At 46.2% G+C, this 19948-nt stretch overlaps 1 protein-coding gene across 1 annotated transcript in view; it reads left to right on the top strand.

Annotated features, from left to right (window-relative positions):
* PDLIM4 (PDZ and LIM domain 4) overlaps positions 1-19948 on the top strand; it is a 732081-nt gene that overhangs the window by 248512 nt on the left and 463621 nt on the right. The window lies entirely within an intron of this gene.

The raw sequence follows: 19948 nt of genomic DNA, 5'->3' as shown, positions 1-19948 counted from the left end.
TTGTGGCAGTCTTAGGTGCTAACTGTTGTTGATGAACTCTCCTGAATCTGTGTTATCAGTCCCCATAGCCGCTGGGTCAACTGAGGTATCTCCTAGCTGGCCCCGGAAGCCACCTCCCTGAAGGTTTGCACCTGTAAGTGAGAAAAAGCATTGGTTACTAAGTCCATGTAACCTGACATGTCTTGCTTTGATCTGTGTACTTGAACGAGAGGCAAGGCAGTTTAATGCATGAGGGCAGTCTGTTGTACTGTTGTTAATAAATTGCACTTTCGCATGATTGTCCGGCAAGAAATTGATATTTTTATCCTGCAGCTTCCATTTCCAAATGAGAAAAGCATCCGTTATTGGTAACAGTTCTAGTATTGTAATGTGTTTTTTTGGGACACCATGTGCGTTCCAGCTGTCTGGTCACGTCATAGCGCACCACGCATTCCCCAATATCGCCCCAAAGCCCACATTGCTGGCTGTGTCTGTAAACAGCTGGCCCTGTTGGGACAAGACTCAAGGTTCTCTCCAAATCATAATGTCGGGAAAGTCTCCCATAAATCTGTCAGACATTGTGCCCTTCCACTATGAGTCTGATGTGATGGTGGCCCCTCGTCACTTTAGTTGCCAGCTTGGCCAAGCGCTTGGCAAATGCCCTGTTGGCTGGAATGTCTCTCCTTGCAAAGCTGAGCTTCCCACAAAAACTCCTGGTTCTTGTGCAGGGTCAGCGTTGCCTGGTTACCCGTCTTGTGTATTGCATTGCGTAGGTCTCTTAGCTCGTCTTGTGGGAGACTGCAGATCCCTAGCTCAGAGTCTAATTCTAATCTGAGGAAGGAGCATATGTGTCTGAACGTACATGCTACCCACCACGAGCAGTCCAATTTCCAATATTTGCCGAAAATTGCTGCCACCCCTTTAGACCCAGAGCTTGATGCCTCCGTATGGCCTGTCTTGTTTGCCGGCACTTCTCTTTCTTACCTTTTTTCTTCTTTTCTCGGACAGACGAGTCCAAACTCACTTGCTGTACCTCTTTAGGCATAAAGTTGTCTATGCTTTATGCACTCCTTATCCACTGGTGATATAAAGCTAGTTAAACCTGACATTTTTAAACTCTTGGTAGTTTGCCCAGCGCCTGCCTCATGTACTTACTTGGTCTAGCCCGTCTTACTTGGGTTCCCTTGCACCCAAAGCCATGCTGCTGTGGGGTCTTCCCCCATTCCTGCCAGTGCTTAGCCTTGTGCACCATTATTCCAGATGCTAAGATGCAAGTGCACCTTAGCCTGAGCCTTTCTCTTACTTTCGCCTGGGAATGCCCACATGTGTAACCCCTTGTAGTGCATTACCTATGTTCCCCTATATCGCCTCATGCAGCCCGTCCTGTAGCATATTGATGGGCATCTGTGGCTGTGCTGGGTACGGGCTGGGACCTATTTTCCAGCACGTGGGCCACCCCTGTGTGCTTAGATCTGCCACAACCATTGACATTGCATTCTCCTGTGCAGCTGTGTTGTTTACCCATGAGACACCTGCTCCTGACTGTGCACCTATGGTCTGCCCTTGCTGCATCATTCCCCATGGGCTGGGCCATGGGTGGGCCGTGTTCTGACCCAACGCTCTGTCACCTGATCCCCATAGATGGACCCTCTTCTGTATGAGATGGTCCCTGATAAACTGTGGCTGCATGTGTCCCTATGGACCGCTGGGATATGCCTGTGGAATCGTCCTTTGACCACCTTGGGGCTGGGCCTGTGTTGGCTGCTGTGTGTGATGCACTGATGGCCCCCCATGACTCACAAACCTAGTTGGCCGCCCCAGCCTACGCCAGCACTGTGCCATTTCCTTTCAGGGCCAGCTGCATGCCATTTTTCTCTGCTCCCCTTGGTATGCCCCTTTGCGTACCAACATGTCTATTGTATGCCAATACACTGCCCCCTCCCCCCAGACCTCGCTTGGTGCCACCCACAGAACACCGCTTGGCTGCTGTGCATCTGCTGCTACACGCACCGGGGTTCTTGTGCTCCATCTTTGTTCTGGTGGCCTTGCCCAGAGGCCAATGTGGAGGCTTCAGGCACCTGGTTAGTTACCCCTGTCTATTGCCTCAGGTCACTGGTTTCTGCGCTGTACGACCTGGCTGCCCTCTGCTTCTTTTTAGGCTTCTCTGCTGCTGCTGGCATCACTGGTAAGTCTTGCTGCCCTTCGTTGCCTTCTGCTCCTTCCTGCCTCTCATTGATGCACTCTCCCAAGACCTTTTGGATGAACCATTCCCTTCCACTCTGCGCTCTGGGTCGACATCTCGCTGGACTGCACTGTTGCAGTTGTTGCCCCAGGTTACAGCTGCCTCCTGCCTGCTGGTCCTTGGCCCTTCTGTCTTCGATGCCGCTGCTGGGCTGCATTGCTTCTGATGTGGCCCTGGATGGCCCCTGCTTACAGATTCAGTAGTACAGAGCTTCATTGATCTGGTTGCCATCCTTGGTGACACCCAGTCTTCTCCCTGCTGGACTTCTCCTCTTCTTTATGTTGTTGCTGCCAAATGCGCGGCTAGGGCCTCTTGCCCCCTTTTGTGCTGCTGCCCCCCTAGGCTAGATTTGTCCATCAAAAGTACCCGGGGTGGAGGACAGTAACCAATGGCACATGGCGGTTCTTTCCGCTGGTGCTGACCAATGGCGCACTTTTGATTAAATGCCCTTTCTGTGCCTCCCAGACTCCCTCCAGTGCAAGTGGCACCGGGTGCCATTAGTCCCCTCTTGTTGTTCTTCAGGCATCAGGCTACAACATGGCTGTTTCCCCCTGCGTAGTCGCTAGTTGCGCCGGTCGCAGGCCTTCACTCTAACCATATCACCAAAAGTATCCTACTACCCTTTTACCTGTGCCTCAGCTCTACTCTTTCTCTAAAGAAGAGCACTTGTGCTTAATCTTTCTGGACCCTCACACACTTTATTGGTGTCATGATTCATCATCAGGTCGCACCCCGGTCCCTAAAATCTGCAGTGGACTCAACCATATTCCGGGGAGCGCTTTGGATATTGTTCCTAACCTGACGGTCACAAATTCATGTATTAAAAATACCTAGTTCACACCCCAGTTTCACTTTATTGTTGGGTGCCACTGGTATGGTTAAAAACTAAAAATCGGGTACCTTGCCCCCTATTATGTGTCGAAATGTTTCAGCCCTTCTAAACTGCCAAATACAGGTCACAGGGTTTCATCAGGACTATATTCAATACCCTGATTTTTCCCATATTTCTGTTGTCTTATCTGCTTTCAGTCAGCCAACCGTCTTTTGACATAGACAAACATAAATAAGCATGTAGGACATGCCAACTTGCCTGTACTTCGGCTGGAGAGGCTATTTTTGGTGCCTATTTTAATTGTGTTAATGATGTGCAAAAATAGAGAAATTGAACACTTAACTAATAGTATCTGATCAGCATTTTAGAAGCCGGAAGCAAACAACATATATATGCATTCTTGCACAGCGCATGATATTGCACTCTGTTCCGTGCATTGAGACCAACCAACAAGTTTACTTGTCTTTGCCACTGGAATTGTTTTTTAAAAAGAAAAAACCTTTTGCATGTGAGTACAGAATGTGAAGCATAGTTTAAGATCTGTTATCCACTCTCTGAATGTCATAGTCCCACACCGATAATATTGTGCATTTTATCAAATGATCATACCCTCCCCGGTGTACAGTCACACCATATATGGGCTGGCGGAGCACGTCCCTGTAGTCACACACTGACAAAATTGGAGATGAGAGACTAGTCCCCCCTTGTTGCCCCCTCTTAACGTCATGAATAGATTTCCAGGCTTTTCACCTTACCTCTCCAAGGGTTCTGTGGCACTTTTGGCCTAGGAATGCCACAGTTCTCCCATGCCATTGGCCCCCACAGGATTGAGGTGATCCTGTTATGTCATGACCAGCATTGTTTGCGGTGGGCAGAACAATAGGGTGCATGAGTGTCCATAAAGAATAAATACAAGTAATCTTCTTTGGAGAAAAGGCAGAGCTGAGGCAAATGTTAAAGGGTGGTAGGATACTTTCGGTGATGGTTCCCATTGAAAATTGTTGGGCCCCCTCATCCACACATAGTGCTTTACAATAATAGATACTTCTCTCTAGCTGTCCACCAGTTCCAGAAACACTGTAAAAGGCTTTGAGTGGTGCACATGGCCTGAGCAGCAGCACAAATGCTGTTGCGGTTTCTGTTGCCCGGCTACTTCTGTACTCCATTATATTTTTTTACTTTGCCAAGATATTAAATATATAGATAGATAGATAGATAGATAGATAGATAGATAGATAGATAGATAGATAGATAGATAGATAGATAGATAGATAGATAGATAGATTGAGTGAGGGCGATAGATAGATAGAGTGAGGACGATAGATAGATAGATAGATAGATAGATAGATAGATAGATAGATAGATAGATAGATAGATAGATAGATAGATAGATAGATAGATAGATAGATAGATAGATAGATCACTCAGCACACGGTTTGCTGGGAAACAGTTTACTGCTGGTTTATTTCATAAATGAAGTCCAAGGCAGGCAGCGATAAGTAACCTAAGCCGCCTCCCCGTCTGACGAGCCACACAGAACCGTGTTCGAGTTGCCACAGTATGATGCTATTCAGCAATTGAAGGTTGAGAGCAGTATTTTTGTAAGACGGTATTTGATGACAGGTGAAAGGGGTGTTTTTTACATTTCTGAGCTTTTAATTGAGAGTGGATAGTGCTAAACTGGGAGTGATGCTACAAGCGACAAAGAAGTCTGGTGAACGTGGTCCTGTCATAATTCCGAGAGGGCCGAACATGGTTAGAAGAGAGTTGTGGTGTAAGTAGCATCATGCCTCTGGGTTCTGCTATAGGATAGCAACGGAGTGTGCCCTACTCTCCGTGGCTGTGGCCTATACATGGAGATGTCCTTGATGGCTTAAGAGGCTCGGGCGGTTATACAGTACAAAGGCAAAATTGGATGCAAGTTTCTGGAATCTATATTTAGAAAGTAACAGCACAGCTCTCTTCACCTAAAATGGTTTTAAATGAACAGGAACAGTACATTTAATCGTTGGCATCCCTTGTAATGTCTATACATGTTTGAGGCAGTCACTTCTCTGGAAGTCAGTCAGGTGTACAACAAGCTCTTGTCTGTAGGTGTTTTTTATTAGTGGCACTGAACAAGATTAATAAGGTGAGGGATGGGGTGAAGGTGGAAATGCCCAATTAGCAGCATTGCAAGTTACGATGGGTTGTTGGGCCCACCAAATCGGGCACTGTGCACTTAGCGCTCCGCGCTTTAATTATACTTCACACACTTTTTTGTGAACTTAGTTGCTTGTTTTATTCTTGTTCTATTTTTTAGCTTGTTTGTGTTACTCATGTATTATTTCCACTTTTCATAATACAAGCGTATTTCATTAATTCATCAATTTTACAAACATTACATATACATCAGTACTCTGGCTTCAATTCTATTTCCACATTAAACAGTATATACATATTTTACACGTGAGCCCAATGCATTTCGGCGCTGCGATGGTGCCTTCATCAGGGGCGTGTCTGGAAATCAAACATATAAAATGGTATCAGAATCTTAATTGCGAGGGGTTCATGGGGTGTTAGTGACTAAACTCTACTGTAATGTCGTACCTGATGTGTCAAACAATTTATATACGTCTCATTCGTTGGGTTCAGTATGCGTCACTGTGAATGATAATGAATAATCAATGTTGATTATCAAATAATGGCTGCATAAGGGTTTTTAAACTATATCTCGAGAAAACTAATGGGAACATACCTGTATATGTCGTTTTATACTCGCTGAAAAGAGAAATTCATATGTATCAGGATAAAACTAGTCCTATTTAGCATATGGGTTCCTCTAACAATCCAGGTCGTGAGACCCTTACCTTGTCTTCACCAAAATCAAATCACAATCTGGTGAAAGAAAACTCAATTACTGATCTGCTTAGGGGCGATATGGCGATATTTTCAATATGCTGAATATGAACATGTTGCGGCATACCTGATTCGCCAAAGGTTTCCACCATGTATGGGTTTCCGTTTAACAAGCGTTGTCCTACGCGGAGTGCTAGTAGGACGCCATATGAAGCTCCGTATACTTCGCCGGGAAGCGGAGTTAGTAACATAAAAAAGGACTGAACCATAGAGACGTGGTTGTCCTGGTAATAGTTACGGGCGCCATACTTGAACATGTCTAGTGCCGGGGAACACAATGTTCTATGTGGTGGTGATTACTGATCTAGTAACGATCTGGCACTCTTAGTTCACGTTAATGTTGTTACATGGTATATCTGATTGCCCAAGTGTTGTGGACAATCAATAGAGCCTGTAATATTCACGTTCCTATTAAAAGGAATCTCAATAACGGCTGAACCCCGGTGTGTTTCACAATGGGTGTGTTTAAGGGTGTTATCGGTAGGCTGTCGGCAACTCTCTGCGAACGATCGCTGTATAAGGATATTTAAATCATGACAGTATTATGAAAAGTGGAAATAATACATGAGTAACACAAACAAGCTAAAAAATAGAACAAGAATAAAACAAGCAACTAAGTTCACAAAAAAGTGTGTGAAGTATAATTAAAGCGCAGAGCGCTAAGTGCACAGTGCCCGATTTGGTGGGCCCAACAACCCATCGTAACTTGCATTTATACCCCAGGATTGACAACCCTGATAAATCGGAGCACCATTGGAATAGGAAGAAATATCCTGAATAAAAGGGAGTGCTCCTTGCGCCCATCATTTACTTCAATTAGCAGCATTGACAGGACCTGTGTTGGTGAAGTGTGACTGAGGATGGGCAAGGTTTTTCCCCCTCAAATCCTTCGGCAGACGTAAGCTTCCTTAACTGTGGGACATGTCAATGCCTCGAATTGGGCAACATCACTTCATGGGAATCTGGCTAGATTGCAAATGTTCGCTTTTACTTTCGAAGAATGACATAAGATGGCCATGAATCCTCTAAGCAAACTAAGGGGGGTTGTGTATCAAACTGTAGTGATTTCTATACACCTAAAGATGTTTTGCACAGGAGACTGCAGTGTGTTACCATCATCATCACGAAAAAGAGAATGGTAGCGCTTTTGTGCAGGCACTCAAAGTCCTCAGGAGTCACAGTAACAATGGTGATAAGTGTGCCCTGCACCCGCACTCATGAAGAATCTAATGCCCCTGTCAAAGACTTGGGTGTAGGGTCTAAATGCAACATCTTGTCAGGGACCTTCCTGCTGCACAGGAAGGTGGTGTCCTTAGAACCCCTCAAATTGTCTTTATGAGAGGGACTAAACCCACATGAAGGGCTACAGTCGGTGACTGCCTATCTCGCACACTTGGAGGGTCCAGCGACTTTCGGTGTTGAACCCAAATTATAACTTGTTGGGAAGAACTTGTTAAATATCAACTAATGTAACCACACAAAAGGCCAGAGGAGATTTAACGATCAACTAATGTCTGGGAGATAAACATTGAGTATTTCTCCATGGGACCTATTTGTCTCCTGCATGCGTCTGCGGACCTTCCAACTCACATGCCATCACGTGTGACACACTTAGTGGCTCAATTAACATGGTCCCCCCGGTAAGGAGTTGATATCACTCAGTGGTAGACAATGTAAATAAAAAATCTCTGAAAAGAGCAGGTTTTTGACTCATAGTGTGAAGGGTAAACACATCTGATGTCAATTTTGGGAAACGTCCTTTAGGACGAAGCCCCAATCACGCTGTGCCTTCACAGCACCAGCAACAGAACAAACGCGTCTTTAGCACGCAATCGTTCTACACTCAAGTCATTATAATGACTTGGTTTAGGGGGGTGCATTGGTGGAATAGTGTTGGAAATTAAGTCCAACACCTTCCCCTGCTGTTGTGCAGGCTGCAGTTGGAATAGTAAATTAAACTATTCCACAATCCAGCACCTCCATAAGGCAAGTTGTTATAATGACTTGTGTGCAGAACGATTGTGTGCTAAAGACACATTCGTTCCAATAATGGAGTTCTCAAGGCATGGGGAATATACGCATGGGGAATACCATCATACACTCGTCCACTGGAAATTTGTAATCCCCCCAGGACATCAGCTGCAGCCTTCAAAGCTTTTTTTTTAAATGTAAAGAGGCCGTTAGAGTGGCTGTCAGGCAAAGGCCCGCACAAAGCTTGCCCCTTCTCAGTGGCTTCTGTGTCTGGAAAGGTATTGGGCTCAAGGCCACCTCCCCATCTTCGATACAGCCCACTCCGGGTTCCCTCGACTCACAGAGTCAGTTATTTAGGGACGGTGGTGGGTCGTCTTCTGTATATGAAACATTTCCTCAGGCAAAAGGGATTCTCTGAATTTCTTCCAAGCTCTCTTTCATGCAAACGTGGGGACACCCACCCTTGGATGCTGGACTCTCCAAAAGCAGGTTCGAATTCTGTTGTACACTTGGGGCATAGTGGACCCTCTTGTTATACACAAATGCGGACCCAGAGGCAGCAAAGGGGTAACGTGTGTCATGCCATTAGGATTTCCATTATGCATGCTTTATTAAAGATAGATTTACTGCTAACGTTTATAAACCAAATATCTGCCCTGAATTTTCCTCAATGGAATTCCAGAATTAGGGTGGCCAGAATTTTAAAGCCAAAAACCGTGGCATTTCACAAAAATAGAAGTAGGACTACAATTTTACTTCTACCTAGCGCACAGAATGACAGCGCTCAATGGCATAGAAAAGGCAGTAAAAGCATAGATAAAATAACATTTACAAAGCCAATATATTGCCTGTTAATTAAATTGCTCTCTTATAGCAGCTGCAAACTATCCCTGCTTTGGAAAACATAAAAAGACACCCCCCACTGTGTTCGGTCGACCCTCTCTAAAAACTGGCACAGGAGATAAATCTCCTAAAATCTGCCAGGACAGGTGGTTAAAACCGGGACTGTCCTGGCAAAGCTGGCGCGCCTGGTCACCCTATCCAGAATTAAGTTGTACAGACGACACATGAATGTTATTGTACTGAGGAATATATGTTTTTATCTTCGGGGCACAGGCTCAGAGCAAAACCATAATCAATCAGCACGTAAAGTCAGACAAATATTTCTCAAAGAAGTGAAACAATCACAGACTTGCTTTGTCTCATTTTTTTAGTAGCATTGCCATAACTTCAACCCGCATTTTATCACATTTGTTTGCGCCGAACATCTACAAAAGACCTCTCTCTCTCACCTCGCAATAAAGCGGATTCGAATAAAATGCTCGCATCCTCAGAGGATGTATCGATGTAGGAAAGATTAGCTATGGGGCAACATAACGCTAATTACATCAGGATAAATCCTATTGGGTTATCTTCTTTCTGCAGGGCATTATGGCTTTAGAAGAGGCATTAGAGGTGACATCTCGCACGCGATGCTCCGGGCGCTCTCAGCAGGGACTCTGACCGTGGACGGCGCCAGGTCCTGCCTGGACTGCCGGCCAGTGCTGGGGATCCGGTGAGGTGAGCTCTGCCTCCTCCAGACCCGCTCTGAGCTCGCTGCAGAGGGGCATACTCGGCGTCACATAAATCAGCGTGCGGGGCCCTGCGCTGACAGACGCCCACAGCACGGCAGAGCCTTGACAGACGCTAGCACAGAAGCGCCTTTATCCGACGGCCAGAACCGTCTCATGAGGTCAGACTCTTCGACTGGGTCAGACGCGGTCAATGACGTCACAGAAAGAGGGACACATGAAAGGAGTCAGGCGATGGGGTGCGCATAGCGGCCCTCTCATCTCCCGCCACAGGCCTCGCAGGCCACCTCCGGGCTGCTGGAACTGCGCGTGGGCGCGCGTGGGCGGGGCTGTCTGCAGGGCCTGCAATGGCGGAGCCCGCCTGCAGAACTCTGCTGTCAAGGGTCGACGTCTTCATCCCTCTGTGACATTCCTAACTCTTGACTGCATGTTGCATTTATCATCCTGCTTTATGGCAACAAGTCAGGAAGGAAAGCGTGACGGCGGCCTGCTTGTGTATCCAATTTCCACTTTAGTCATTATTTTAGTGAATAAAGCGGTGACTTTGTTGAAGTGTGCAAACTTTTGCAAACAAAAACATGCATATTTATTTTGTGAGAGGGATAACGATAACCCATCCCTTTCACAAAATAAATATGCAGTCTTTTGTTTGTAGGCCCATGTCGTTTTCCCAATTACTGGGTCTTCTGCAACATGAGACTCACACTATATTAAGCCTCCACTTCTGTGTTTTCTCGAATATCACAGAGGTGGAAAAGGTAGTAAACCAGCCAGATTACTGACCAGGCAGCGATTTTCGAGCCGAACCTGTGTTCTGGGCCAAAAGCAGCAAACATTACAACTCTTTCCACGTTCAGTGCGCCGACACCAGGACACATGCAGAGATGCTCTCTCTGAGTAGGCAGCAGTCGAAGAAAAACTCAAAACGATAAGAACGATAAAGAATCATACACTTTGGCACAGATAGCACTAATTATGTAAACTCGTAAATAACACGGAAGGACAAGAGTTCGAATGACTCAGCAAAAGTTCAAGAGCCTCCTGATTGGTGCTCGTGCTCGCTCTGCAGTGAGAGTGGTACATTCGACTAATGCCAGCCATATTCTCTTCCGTCACTGTATGAGTTATTTGAAAACACTGGTGAAAACAGGCAGGGAGACCCACTTAAACACACCACAAAACTAGCAAGCGAGTGGTTAAGTTATTCGTAACCTCGTGGTGTGCGCATTGTGGTTCGGGTTGTTTATATGTCTGTCAAGGACCTGAGACCTGCATGAGGGATTGTTTATTATGGGTTGCCTCATTGTGGGCAGCATGTCTTTGGTCACGGCACTTTATTAGGGGTTTCAGGGGCCATATGTAGGTGTGAGACATTTTGTTTGTTAGGGGGTGAGTCGTTTTTTGTTCTGAATAAGGACTTGGGAGTTGAACATCATTCGGATTGTTTGTGTCTGTTAAGGGCTTCTGATTTATTGTCTCTACAGCATGGTGGGGAGGGTGGGAGGGACAGGTGGCTATTTATTGTCCTTGACCACTTGGCCAGTTCAGAAGACTTTGGAGCTGAGTTTGCATTGGCCCTTGTAATCATGAAAGAGGAGCCACCTTACTTGCAATTATTAGTTACTTTTCGGTCATTCTTGCAACAATTTTCCTGGAATGCTATTAGGGGGAGATTGCCTGTTTTTTTTCTCATGTGCCTAGGCCTATCCAGAGGGCACTTTTGAGGCATGACCCTATGTATTTTTGTTCAACCATGTTCTTCTCCGCTGGGTGTTCTTATATACCTAGAGTATTGTTTGAGTCTTTTTTGTGATTTTTGCATTGCCCAACTTGTCTCTGCTCCAGGAACTAAACTGCAGTTATTTTGCTTGGAATCTGTGAAGATGCGGTATATCCTTCACGCGACTGCTTTGGATGCCTCATGCTTTTCCTTATAAAATTCTTGTTCCTTGTTTTTCGTTCTAGGCAAAACACCCTAATACCACTAATGTTTCAAGCAGACATACTTTTGCAATTGGTCGCTTAGATTGCGCACTAGGCCATAACTCACTGCTGTGGCTCCGACCATGGGAACTTTGCATAATTAAAAGCCATGGATGGGCCTTCAGTCGTCTTGCATGTGATGTGGACAGCTGGGAGTAAATAGCAGGCTCCTAGGAGAGTCTGTCATTAAAAAGCAATGTAAAGAAACACTAACGTTCCTGAGAGAAAGCAGAGTTCACTTGTGAGAAGAGGTCACCTCAAAATTGGTGTTCTACTCCGGAAGACAGGAAACCAAGAAGAGGTTGGATTACTGTGTAGACAAATATCAGTGGGCCCTGGGAAGAGATGACAGCGGGTTCGAGGTCAGAGGGTCAAAGTTCAACTCATAGCATATGACTTACTTTGCAGCTTCACACCAGGAAACACATCCATCAAATCAACAGTTTCAGCAGAGTCAATAGAGCAGAAATGTATCACGTTTAGAGTTTCCTTGTACTTGGTCTGGAAATCGCCCTGCTCTTTAACTTTAAGTTGCACAATGAAAAAAGTCAGCAGAAAGTGTGAGTGCCACCAAAATATATATTTAACAAGCATTTGCAATGCAATGGTCTCGGCATCATTAAAGGTAGAGCTATTGGCATTGCTCATGACATTTTTTTTTCTTTAAATCAAAAATAAATGGCATTGTCATTAACATTGCCAATACACAGCACTCTGCACTCAACAGCACACAGTGCTCTGCACACTCACTCTGCACTCACTGCTCTGCACACTCACTCTGCACTCACTGCTCTGCACTCACTACTCACTACTCTGCACTCACTACTCACTACTCTGCACTCACTACTCACTACTCTGCACTCACTACTCACTACTCTGCACTCACTACTCTGCACACTCTCTCTGCACTCACTACTCTGCACACTCTCTCTGCACTCACTACTCTGCACACTCACTACTCACTACTCTGCACTCACTACTCTGCACTCACTACTCACTACTCTGCACTCACTACTCTGCACTCACTACTCTGCACTCACTACTCTGCACTCACTATGCACTCACTACTCTGCACTCACTACTCTGCACACTCTCTCTGCACTCACTACTCTGCGCACTCACTACTCACTACTCTGCACTCACTACTCTGCACTCACTACTCTGCACTCACTACTCTGCACTCACTACTCACTACTCTGCATTACCACTCTGCACTCACTACTCTGCACTCACTACTCTGCACTCACTACTCTGCACTCACTACTCTGCATTACCACTCTGCACTCACTACTCTGCATTACCACTCTGCATTACCACTCTGCATTACCACTCTGCATTACCACTCTGCATTACCACTCTGCATTACCACTCTGCACTCACTACTCTGCACTCACTACTCTGCACTCACTACTCTGCACTCACTACTCTGCACTCACTACTCTGCACTCACTACTCTGCACTCACTACTCTGCACTCACTACTCACTACTCTGCATTACCACTCTGCACTCACTACTCTGCACTCACTACTCTGCACTCACTACTCTGCACTCACTACTCACTACTCTGCATTACCACTCTGCACTCACTACTCTGCACTCACTACTCTGCACTCACTACTCTGCACTCACTACTCTGCACTCACTACTCTGCACTCACTACTCTGCATTACCACTCTGCATTACTACTCTGCACTCACTACTCTGCACTCACTACTCTGCACTCACTACTCTGCACTCACTACTCTGCACTCACTACTCTGCACTCACTACTCACTACTCTGCATTACCACTCTGCACTCACTACTCTGCACTCACTACTCTGCACTCACTACTCTGCACTCACTACTCTGCACTCACTACTCTGCACTCACTACTCTGCACTCACTACACTGCACTCACTACACTGCACTCACTACACTGCACTCACTACCCTGCACTCACTACTCTGCACTCACTACACTGCACTCACTACACTGCACTCACTACACTGCACTCACTACTCTGCACTCACTACTCTGCACTCACTACTCTGCACTCACTACTCTGCACTCACTACTCTGCACTCTGCACTCACTACTCTGCACTCACTACTCTGCACTCACTACTCTGCACTCACTACTCTGCACTCACTACACTGCACTCACTACACTGCACTCACTACTCTGCACTCACTACTCTGCACTCACTACTCTGCACTCACTACACTCTGCACTCACTACTCTGCACTCACTACTCTGCACTCACTACTCTGCACTCACTACACTGCACTCACTACACTGCACTCAGCACTCTGCACTCAGCACTCTGCACTCACTACTCTGCACTCACTACTCTGCACTCACTACTCTGCACTCACTACTCTGCACTCACTACTCTGCACTCACTACTCTGCACTCTGCACTCACTGCTCTGCACTCACTACTCTGCACTCACTACTCTGCACTCACTACTCTGCACTCACTACTCTGCATTACCACTCTGCATTACCACTCTGCACTCACTACTCACTACTCTGCATTACAACTCTGCACTCACTCTGCACTCATTTAATAGGTCTCACCGTTTTCTGCATACTTTTGTGAGAGACTGTTCTATTTCCTTGTCACTATTTCGTTCCATACTTCGTCTTTTGTTTGTAAAATGCGGGTACATTTCCTGTTTGTCTCCAATGCCGTCGTTTTGTTTAGTCTGCAAATTCTTCTTTCAAAGAGATCTTTTAAAAGTTTACATCATGAAAACGTCTCGCAAAACATAATTTCAGGCCGCCTGTCACATTACACAGTAGGAGGCACTTTAAATATAGAATCGAGTATGCCCCCGGAATGCCGCCGCGGCCGCCCCGGAAGTCAGGCACGGTCGCCTGTGACGGGGGCGGGGCCACGTTCAGACCGGAAGAGGAGGCAGGCGGAGTCGTTGCGTCTCGCGGCCCGGGGCTCCTGTGAGCGGTGTGGAGCCCCGGGGCCGCGCCAGCAGGAGGTTGGGCGCTGCGTGCTGAGCAGAGTCCCCGACATTGGCCAGGTAAGTTCAAAAAAAGGCTGGGGGGGGCTTGGTGCACTTGTGTGTGTGTGTGCGTGTATGCTCGTGTGTGTATGTATGCGTGCGACGGTGACGGCGGGGGATGGAGGGAGGGAGGGGGGGGGCCTCGGTGCACGTGTGTGTGTGTGTGTGTGCGCGCGTGTGTGTATGTGTCAGGGGGGGTGTCTCTGTATGTATGTATGTGCGTGCGTGCATGGGCGCTTGTGTGTGTGTATGCGCATGCGTGTGGGGTGCTTGCGCTTCCCAGGAGACAGCGCCTGGCCACAGCGCGCGTTCCAGTTACAAATCGCCTGGAAGGATGCGCGTGGCCAGGACTGTCTCCTGGGACTGCTACTCGCTGACATAAGATCTCGGCGGAGACGCGCTTACGCGCGTCTTTTAGCCGAGACCTAAAAAACGTGATAAAATGCGAGTTTGAGAGATTTAAAAAACAGCTTTTAGTCGATTAGCTCACATTTAAATGAGGTCCTAGTTGAATGTTTATTGATAGGAAGGGAGTTTCAACTGTGGAAGTGTACTAGGTCAGGTCACAAGCAATGGGGTGCACAAAAGGTGAAGCAACCTGATGCCACCCCAGTGTCACACACGAAGGTTGCAAAATGCCCACACTGGAATGTGAGTGCCCACAAACATGTTTCAAATAGAGGTATAATCCCAACAAAGTTTAAGAATCTTCTATGAGCTTATATTATATATAAGGTGTAGCATTAAGCCACTAGAGGATGTTTCAGAATTCAGATTTATCAGCATGACCATGATTTTATTATCACAATTATGTTGCATGTGTACTGTATGTTAATATAACTTTGTTCAGAATATGGTTTTGGTACAAGAGGCTCTTGACATTTTTGGCATGGTCCATAAGTGGACTGTGACAAAAAGTTTCAAAGTAAGAAGTATTAGTTTTGACATGTTTATTCTTAAATCACACAATTTTCGAAAATCTGAAATGTGAAACTTTGGTAGCTTTGAAACAATCCTTTACTGGTGGTGTAACCTATCTCTGGAACTACCCTTTTCATCAGTTATTAACCCAACCAAGCTCCTTTCCTTCTAAAAATTGCTAAAAAAAATGCACCACCGAATCTAATCTTGAGCACATACATTAACCAGTACCACCCCCTCTAATTTTACACGACCCACAGTTACTCTGTCTACCTTTCATATTGTTGTATGTAAAGCACCCTAATGCATTTTAGGTGTCCATCACAGTGTTCTTTCACTTGCAACTATATAAGAAAGGTAGCCCTGCATTTGTGAAAGGCATAGCCAAGAAAGCCTAGAATTATGCTACTTGAAGTAATTAGCTAGGTACAAGTTAAGATGGATGTGAGAGGTTCTGGTGAGAGTGTTTACATGTGGCAAGCAGAACATGCTGCAAGAGAAACTGCAATGAAAAATACAGTAAACTTATTTCAAATATAGAGTCCCTTTACGGGGTCTCAGGGGGATAAGTAATTCTGTTAACCAGAGTGTTCCCCAGAATCCACTCATCCGAAGCCTAAGGCCATCTCCTGGATCCACGCCTTCAGGGTTTCTTGCCGGATGAAGTACAGTGGAGGAAGACAGGGCAGGCTGTGAGTAGGATGTGTGTTTTCAGATCACAAGGGCCCATCACTCGCATCTTGTATGATGATAATTATGCACAACAACTTTAGGAAATCATGGACTAAGATCAGATTGGGATTCTCCTGCAGGTCTGCGACTGGCCCTTGAGATCCTTCAAGAATGTGTTGTCAGAAGCTGTGGTGGGTAGCATTTAAAGGAGTGGCTTGCTTATTTGAGAACTACACATAAACCACACTAAGTCCAATGTAATGACCGGCGGCTATGGGTGAGGGTTATGTCTAAATATAGACTCAGGAGGAATGCAGTAGTATTTTAAGCATGGCCTTAGAATGTGGATGCACAAGCTTCAAACTGTGTGAACAATCCTGCTACAGGATTATATTCTTAAAGTGCAAGGAAGCATACTTTGTAGAGTCTAAATTATTGGTATACTGTACTTCCGTTTTGGCCACAGATTATCCTACTACTGCCTACTTTCGGTAAACTTCTGAGTCAGGAGCTTGCTTTTCTGAAGGCCTGGAAACTCTACTAAATGGGCCGATTATTTACAATTGAGTCCTTTTGTAGATGTTACCATCCTCTGGCAGAAATAAAACTATAGAATGGGTATTGAGAACTCATCCCAGGTTTACAAAATGTTACCATCTACTATTAGTATTGCATCAAACAAACCAGTTGGGCCTTTAGAAGAGCTATAGTTTCCATCTACAAGCAGAAATAATTGGGAAAAATGGAAACCACAGATGTCGTAGTAGGTAAATGCAAGTTTGTGTTATGATAAATGGCTCGATTAGCATCTATAAAAGTTTACAGAAATCCCCAAACCAACTGTAATTCATATGTGTTAGAAGAAAAAATGCACATATATGTAACTGTAATTACCAAACTTATTGATGTCATCTTCTGTTCAAGTCTGCACTGTTTGAGCCAATGGTGTAATCAATACCCTTAATTATAATTCATTTCCCCTCCTAACTACTAAATGTGTAGCACCCTTTAGAGTTTTCAATGAGACCCCGGTTCTGTTGAAAAAACTTTTGAATTTTCTGTTGATCAGCGCCACATTTAGTCTGAGGTGCCCACTCACTGTGTAGATAGTTGAGCGTGGCTTCTGGTGGGTGGAACATGGCAGAGCAGAGAGGAACACAGACAGGTTCAATAAGTGTGTAGCATAAATGTCTCAGAGACCACTGTGGCTCCTGAAAGAAAAATGGATAAAGTGGAATAGAAGGTTCTGTTTCTGGCTAATGCAAACTATGTCTCACCAGTGTCACTTTATGGAAGTTCTAAAAGGACAAGATATTGGATCAATTACTCAGTGTAATATGAATAGTATATGAAGGCTTTTAATTCTTGTACATGCTTTCTATCAAGTAGTAAGATTTTTTGTGGGTACACAATAAAGATGGCTGTGTGTGGAGACGATAAACTGCCAGACCCAATGCAGTTCAGAACAACAACGTCGGATATCGGCTTTGCTGGCAGTTATCTTTTTCACTCCTCGCAAACATAATTTGCATAAACACTCTCTGCAAGCGAACAATCAATTCTGGCTTCATGCAGAGGACATGTTAACATGGCCTCGTCAGTTGCTCGAATATTTGGCAGTGATGTGCAGATCAAAAGAGTTTCCAGGCAGCTGGAACGGCCAAGGCAGGTCACCTTCAGTACGAGAGGTTCAAGTTTTGAATTTCAATCAGTCACAAAGGTTTTACTGTCCTGTTCCCCATAGCTTGAAGGCCCTGAGAAGTCAGCCGGAAGCTTGTGAGATACACTTGCTGACAACCCAGGCTGAGTGAGAGGTTTGTCTTGTTGCAGACATGTCTATCAGTGACTACCTAGAGTTGTGCCCGGGATGTGCCAGCAGGCTGACGCGATGCAAGAGGTCACTCACACATGGAGGCAGAGCAGCCTCATTGTGGTGCAGCCATGATCATGGCGATCCAGCAGATCATTGGCGCGCAGTCTGCCTGGTATCGATCGCTGAGAGATTCTGATGTTGGAACTTGGTTCTGCAGAAGACTCTGTAATGGCATCCAACCTCTCTTTTTATGGGAACGGTCAGACAGGGTGCAGCAAGCCAGGCCTCGGTTTGTGGAGCATACCAGGTTCATTCTGCTTCAGGGTAATCCTTTTAACTTGTCTCCAGATCAACGAGCGCATTCGCGGAGGGAGCATTCAAGACTGTAGGATGCCACTGTGTGGTGAATACACCAGGGGGCAGGGTCGCTCTGGGACAGAAAGTAGGTCCAGACTGGACAGAAGGTGGTTCCCATCAGAGAATAGGTTAGCTAACAAAATGATCCGTTTGCGAATTGGGGTAGTTTTTAACTTGTATTGAGATTTTGTATAAGTGTTTTCCGATGTATGGAAGACTACTTGGATTTAAGCTTGCAGCTGGCTTTGTTTCTTTTAATATCAGGGAAATTAACAGTAAACCCAGGCTCAGAAGATTATAAAACACACCCACAAACAACCCAAAAAAGACCCTCACACTGGCTTGTCAGACCAGCCTTATAGGCCAGTCTGACCTCGGACATTTCACTGACGAACATCAAAGATTGTTTTTAGCCCTCTAGATTAATGTCTTGCATGTGTGTTTCCAGTTGTTCAGATGGGAAATTGTTTTTTGTTAGTAAACATAATGTGGTATTTATTGTCTCATTGTAAAATCGCAGTGTATACAGAAGCAGTGCTTAATATCAGCTGGTGGTTGAAGGTGGGGCACCCTGGCACACATTTTTGGGCCGGCACATGTTTCAGAGTGAGAGAGAAAAACCAGAAAAGGGCGAAAGAAGGAGAAATAGAAAGACGGAAAAACAGTAACAAAAGGAAGAAAGCAGGGATGAAGAGAACCTGTAAGATCGAGATAAAGGGCAGGGGGGTTCTGTTGGTGCATTAGGGAGGCATGAGGTGAAATGAAGACTAACTACGCAGCCTTGGTATTTGACACATGTTCAATAACACTGGCTGCATGCTTATGAGGTACACTTTGGGCACCTGCACCTACTACTTTATAAATAAAGCACTGCCAAATAGGGCTTAGGGGAGGGGCGGCCGACCAGCGGGAGGCCGGCCCCCTCTCCAACGCCCCCAGGAGTTTTGGGCCTGGGGGCATCCAGAGCCAGAGCATTGGGCTGGTTAAGCTTCATTGGGCTGGCGTTGGTCTTGTTGGGCTTGGGTTGGGCTAGTTTTGGGCTTAGCAGCCAGAGCCCATTGGGCTGGTTGGGCTGACTTGTGTTGGGCTAGTTTTGGGCTTGGTTTTTTTTTAACCAGCCATCTTGTGTCACAAGCCACCATTTTGGTGTTTGTGACACAGCAGCCGGTCAGGGAGGACACTGGGCAGTTTAGTTTGGTTGACTTTAGTTTTGTTTAGCTTTGTGCTGGGTGTGGTGGCGTTCTGTTGTTCGTTTCGCTGAAGATAGTGGCAGCGGGAGCCTTTGATCACCAGCACCGAGGGACGGTGCCCGGTGTCAGCTTGGAGATCTGAGGAGCGTCTCTGCAAGGGGCCCATTGACGGAGAGGGATGGCGCGCTTGGAGGATCCGCGTGTCCTAGAGGCCATCCATCCGCCTCTTAGAGGATGCGGGCCGCACTAACATGCTGTGGCCCAACATGAAGGTGAGGCCCCCTAGGCGCGCAGCGAGTGGCGTTGCAGTGGCAGTTATCACCTGCGAGTCGCCGCGAGTGCAGAAGCGGGTGACAGCGGAGGTGGGGGGGTGGGGGGCGCGGCTGCGTGGTGCACGCGGTTGTGCCTGTCAAACACCCGCAGATTGGGAGGCGGGGCGCTGCTCCGCGGCCTATCTTGGTGTTTAGGGAGGGAGAGGAGGGGGCGGCACGGCCCAGGGAGGATTAGGGGAAGCGGGG

The sequence above is a fragment of the Lissotriton vulgaris genome, chromosome 7 (assembly GCF_964263255.1).
Source record: "Lissotriton vulgaris chromosome 7, aLisVul1.2, whole genome shotgun sequence".
Classification (NCBI taxonomy): domain Eukaryota; kingdom Metazoa; phylum Chordata; class Amphibia; order Caudata; family Salamandridae; genus Lissotriton; species Lissotriton vulgaris.
Note: the sequence above shows the minus strand (reverse complement) of the source record. Positions and strands in the feature narration are given on the sequence as shown.